Source organism: Ornithodoros turicata, chromosome 1, assembly GCF_037126465.1.
Source record: "Ornithodoros turicata isolate Travis chromosome 1, ASM3712646v1, whole genome shotgun sequence".
NCBI classification, from domain to species: Eukaryota; Metazoa; Arthropoda; class Arachnida; order Ixodida; family Argasidae; genus Ornithodoros; species Ornithodoros turicata.
The window spans coordinates 49,496,693-49,502,411 of record NC_088201.1 but is presented as its reverse complement, the minus strand read 5'-3'; the positions used below and the strand labels follow the sequence as shown (position 1 = coordinate 49,502,411).

General features: G+C 44.2%; 1 non-coding gene across 1 annotated transcript; it reads right to left on the bottom strand.

The window, feature by feature from the left end:
* Positions 1-3,383: 3,383 nt before the first annotated feature.
* On the bottom strand, positions 3,384-3,456 carry Trnad-guc (transfer RNA aspartic acid (anticodon GUC)). The gene has a single exon. It is a non-coding gene; the product is annotated as a tRNA-Asp (tRNA).
* Between the last annotated feature and the right edge of the window lie 2,263 nt (positions 3,457-5,719).

The following is a 5,719-nucleotide window of genomic DNA, read 5'->3' as shown; positions in this document are numbered from 1 at the left end:
GAAGCTTCCGGCAAATGAAAGCCCACCCTTAATGAACACAGTGATCCAAAACTGCCAAGCTTATCTCACTTCGCAGACGTCATTAAAGTAATACGCACGCGTTCTGCCGATGGCGACGTCCATTTCGTGACGTACTCTCCAATTTGGTTGCACGTATTAATGTAGACATTGCTCGCAAAACATTATAGGTCAATCAGGAATTACTTCTGGACGAGTTGTTGGCAAATGGTAGCCGGCACGGGAGCGCGGTGAAAGGCACGTCGTACCGCAGCTACCCATTGGGAGCGAAGGGGCAATTGCCAAAGAGCGAATAAAGCGTGCCCGAGAATCGTGAAATATCACGCACTTAATAGTACTGCTGAGGTTGACCCAGGCGCACTTTGGTATGGAGGTTGCGACGTAGAAAGTACAAGCTGTAAGAATATGCTTTAGTACCGCGCATGGAGGTAATCCACAGATGGCACTTCTACAACTGTGAGCTGAGAAGTTATGATCGAGGGGGCAGTTCGTCAGTCTTAAGGTGAAAAACAACGAAACAGAGTTACAATTCGACGAAACGTGTTATTCCCTGTCATCGTCCCCATATTGTCTTTTGGGTCATGTTCAGCAGTTGGCCCTAACCTAGTTGCACCGTGCTCTAAATGACACTCATGCGTAGTATTGACAGCGTAAATAATATGTTTTCGGGTGTAAAGATAAAGCACCAGGATACGGACCAGCATGTGAACCAGTAATACCCTACTTTGCAGCATAACGGTAACGTGTGCTAGTCAGTGGCCCCACACGCTTCATCGAATGCCATCGAAACCGGCGTTTCGTGCTAGTGCACGCATATCTAAAACATTTGCGAGCGAGTTTTCCTTTAATGGACTCGCAAATGTGTATTTCGCAATTTTCTCCAGCTCTGTACACAGGGCAAAGCAAAGGCTACACACCAAGAGGTAGTCATTTTATGATCATCTTCGACTCACTGGTGTGGCCCTTTCCAACTTGAAGACGGCCCATTAAGTTGCCGTCAGTTCAATGTGCATAGGAAACACGTTTCATCGAACACTGGTTGTTATTTTGCGAGGGGTCCTTCCTGACTGTCTTGTGGAAGTCCCCTGCTGTTCCGAGGAAGTGAAGATTACTTCTTGCACGCAAAGCCAAACACCTATTTTGTGTGTCCAGGATGTTCGCACTGGCAAAAGGAATATACATTGGCCAGTGAAGAGGTAGCTAAACGCATTACGACCAGCATATGGCCGGCTATGCGAGTAGATGACACGGATTAATACACAAGCTATTATCTAGGAATGCTTTTTCAATATTCATTGTCACGTTTACCAAGAAGATTACAGTGAACCCTCGTTAATATGACCCCCGATAACCTGACATACGCGCTTTACGGCCATACTCCAGGGAAACAATGCAGTGAAACCTCTGCAAATCCCCCCCGTTAACATGACAATTCCGCGTTATGACCAACATTTTCGGGAACGACCATGGTCATAATAACGAGGGTTCACTGTATTCTACTATACACGCAATTACAATTGTTCAAAGTATCTACTGAGGGCGTCCGCAGGGCAACAGAGCGAAAAATTATAGTGTGAATACAACAGAGCCATGTTATAACGAAATCGCCTTTTCAAATTGTCGCTTTATCCGAAGTTTCGAACAGAAATGTGCAAGTTTCGAACCGGACTGTTCGAAGTGCAATATTGCCATCCGACTACGCTTTCTGCGAAGGGCAAAGGCTCGAAAAGCAAGTTAAACCTCCTTTTTCTTTTACACCTAAATCAAAAGGTTGCCGAAGTGCTCATCAAGTTTATCTGCTTGCTTGAATGGTGGTTTTAGGTAGCCCGTTAACCCGGAAACTGTTTCCGAGGTTGTTGTCACTGCTTTTGTGGCACCTCCGGTTTTATCGAACTGCCGCCTATATTTTTTTTCGGCCCCGTCGCCTTCGTTGTCAGTTGTAAGAGAGTTTACTGCATGTCAACGACGACACCATTTACCTTGAAGACACCGCCAACCCATGTGTTCGAGAGCATATCCACACCCAACACACAGCAATTCATCATTGTGATTTGCTCCTAAAAGATAAATTCCAATGAAAAGATGGCTAAAAGATGGACAAATTACAATTTCGGAAGCGTAGTGAAGTTACATAATTACAATTACACCTCCAATGTAACGAAAATTATGTTACAAATTATGTTATGTTATGTATATTATATGTGTAGCAGACGACACAGATGGCGTGCGCCGTGCGCAGGCACATCGAGTTTTGCACGCCCCTTGTGTTACGCGCCAGCCTTTGACCATTCTACTCGGCCACCCTGATCGAGTTCAGTTGGCACCCAGCCGGCAATAAAGAACCTTCCGTTGCAGTCCTTTCTCTGACTCAACATATGCATATGTTATGTATATTACCGTAATGTCATTACTGCCCAGCTCGTCGCTTTTAGGCTGTGGGGCTGGAGAAAATGTTGAAGAGTTCCATAAAGAGATAACAACAATCATTATAAATTAAATAGCCCGATGGCTCATCGGGAGGTCAAATATTGAAGCTAATGCTATGCTCACACACTTTGACCACACAATGAGAAGTGAACAGGTTGCATGAAGCTGTTCGTTGGACAAAGTTTACAGTTTACAAAACACGATTTGTGGCGTTTAGCGAAGCTTCCACGGGCTCTACACTCGGAACTGTCATTGAACCTAAGGAAATGTCATCTACGTAACAAACAATGGAGACATTTTCCTTTCATGCAGATTCAAGGAGCTCGAGCGACTCTTCCGGAAGATTTCGAACGGTCCACTTCAGAATTCGTTGTCCGCCTCACAAAGGCCTGTCGTGTCGCGGCACACACTCCGCGGGATGCGACACGCGCTGACATTTGGCCCCCAGTGTCCCAGTGCATTGGTCAGCCTCGTGTTTGAAAGCATGCGAGAGATGCGCATCTGTCAACCGTCAGAGAATCGTGAAACTGTCTTATGGCATTACAAAACAATGCGGAAGGAGCACGTGCAAAACGGGTGGCCAACTGGTCTCCATGAGAACTGGGACTTAGGCGTACGTCAAAGCACTGTCAGGAAGATGACCATTCACATTCAAAGAGCAAAATACACAAAATGGAACGTCGTGTCTTACTCGCAAATATTGGGCCATGAAATTCACATACAAACCAAACATACATACATAACTCACATACAAACCAAACACCAAAATAAGCGAACATCATCGCAAATCCTTCTAACTGTTCCCAACACAACTAATTACGGTGTACATGAGAGAACTGATGTTCTGAGGCTGGAACAACATAGAGGGGACAAATACATACAAAGCCTCAAATTGCCTAAGAAATTAACGATGAAAGATGGAAGTCACTGAAAAGGTTAGCCAGCTGTAGGACTCGAACCCACATCTTCTGGATTGACGGTCCAGGGCTCTACCAATTGAGCTAAGCTAACACACCTCCCCAGCGACTTCCAAGGGTGCGTCAACGGAAGGGACAAACCAACCACTCTCTCACTCATTCCCCTTTCACTCTTACATGTTCAACATTTGCCGCTTGCGTCGATCCCGTCGTATGATTGTGTGTTTGAGTGAGAAAAATGTATATGTCTATGTATATAATGTAAGTATACAGTTTATTTCTATGGTAATAATTTATCTATTCCTTTTGCATATACTGTACGTAAATATGTATTACACTGTACTTTTTCTTACGTTTAACCTACTTCACATATACATTTACTATATAGAGTTGCTAACAAAATAAGATAATAACTCGAGGTCCCAGAACTAGTATTAACTATGGGACTTCTTTCTGAACAAACTAATCCAGACTGAAATAAAATAAGCAAATAAAAATAAAGCTGAAATAAAAATAAAAATGAAATAATTGTAGCTGCCGCTTTTCCACACAAATGAACGCTGTTTTCGATTTTGGGGCATTCGGATTCCACACACTTTTACGTAGACGTATTTTCACAGCAGCTTGACGTTATAGTGTGATATGTCCTGATATGTGTTGACGTCATTGGATATTTTGTATAAAGCTGAAATTTTCCTGGTGACTATAATCGCAGCACGAGTAGTTCGACATGCCGAAGTGGCAGACCTGACGCTCAAACGCTATCGATATTCATGTTCTAAAACTCGCTTTTATTTGGCAGGAACACTAACGACATGGCAGGTTTCGATACCCCATTTGTTGTCAGCCTCGAGAAACGGGTGAGTAATTCGAGAAAGAGGAACTTGAATAACACGGCAAATACCTTCGCACGAAGGATTATTTCTATTACATGTATCCTAGCCAATTGTCGATCAAACTTCTACTTTACGTATAGTACTTTTCTTTTTACTTTTTTACTTTGTACTCTTCGATCGTTGTCTTTTCAAATTCATTCGAAAAGTACGGCGCACCATGTTTCCGACGACCTGGAACATGTTCTCCGGCTTTCCTTTTCGCTTTTGTCGAATTTCACGTTTTTCGAGTCAGTTCGAATCAGGGGTCGAAACCGTAACTGAACCGTAACCGAAAACCACAGGAAAACGTTATTTTTCGCCGAACCGAACCCTAACCGAACCGTAAACATTTTTTGTCTCCCCTTGAACGAACCGCAACTGAACCGAAAAAATATGATGCGGTAACCGGTTCGGTAGACGGTAAGAACGCCTATACCTTCCCAGTCGACTGCCGCGCACCAGCTCCCTGCATCGCTCGGAATCTTGCCGAATTCATAGAGCGGACAAATTGATAAACCAAGAAGTGGTGAGTCCATGCACCTCCTACAACTCCAAAAGGTTCACGACATCCCTGTACATTTTTGTGATTCGAGGTGTAAAAAAAGATGTGCTACACGACAGCTACACTTTGCATTGTTGGCTCGGCTGCTTCCTTTCATTCAGCGTCGCAGTGTGAAGGCGACGTCAATTTCAATGGGACTCTGCGCATGGGACTCTGGGATACTCCTATCTACCCACGAGACCACTTTCTTTTCTTTTCTTTTTTTTTTCTTCTTCTTTAGAAATTGGCGATAGCCTTTTGCAATGGAGTGCAATGGTATGCTGTACGCCATTTCCCAGCACGTTTCGGTACAGGATGATCTGCTGTGAACTGCATGGTTCTTCGTACCTATGAAGTGTAGAGGCGAGCGAGTAAGAGGAAGGAAGGAAGGAGGAGCAAGCCATCGCCGGAACCTGATATTACCACTCACATGTGGTACGCTGACTAGCACAGCACACGTAAACCGGTTCGAACCGATTGATATCCGTTCAAACCGTTATTCCGGTTGCTCTGAACCCGAATCCGAACCGAACCGATAACCTTGAACCGGAACTTGAACCGAACCCTCCCCCCAAAAAAATAACGGTTCCGAGCCCTGCTAAAAATGAGATCTTTCAGAATTAATTAATTCAGCTTCTAAACATAACAGAAAACAATACTGGCAGCACATCTTTGCGCATTCGGCCAAACACGTTGAAATGTTGCAGTCTTTGTGCGACCACCTTCCGATCCTGATCTTCGGGCGCACTCTTTTCAGTGCCACTGTGTAACGCGATCGAAGGTGGGGAATAATGCATTACAAAATGATGAGTAGTGGTAATGAGTAGTGGTAAAGCATTACAATTTGGCAACAGGTAATGAGACATTGTAATGCATTACATTCTGACAGAGTAATGCGTCATGGCATTACTGATGGCATGGCATTAATATTTCGGCACCGT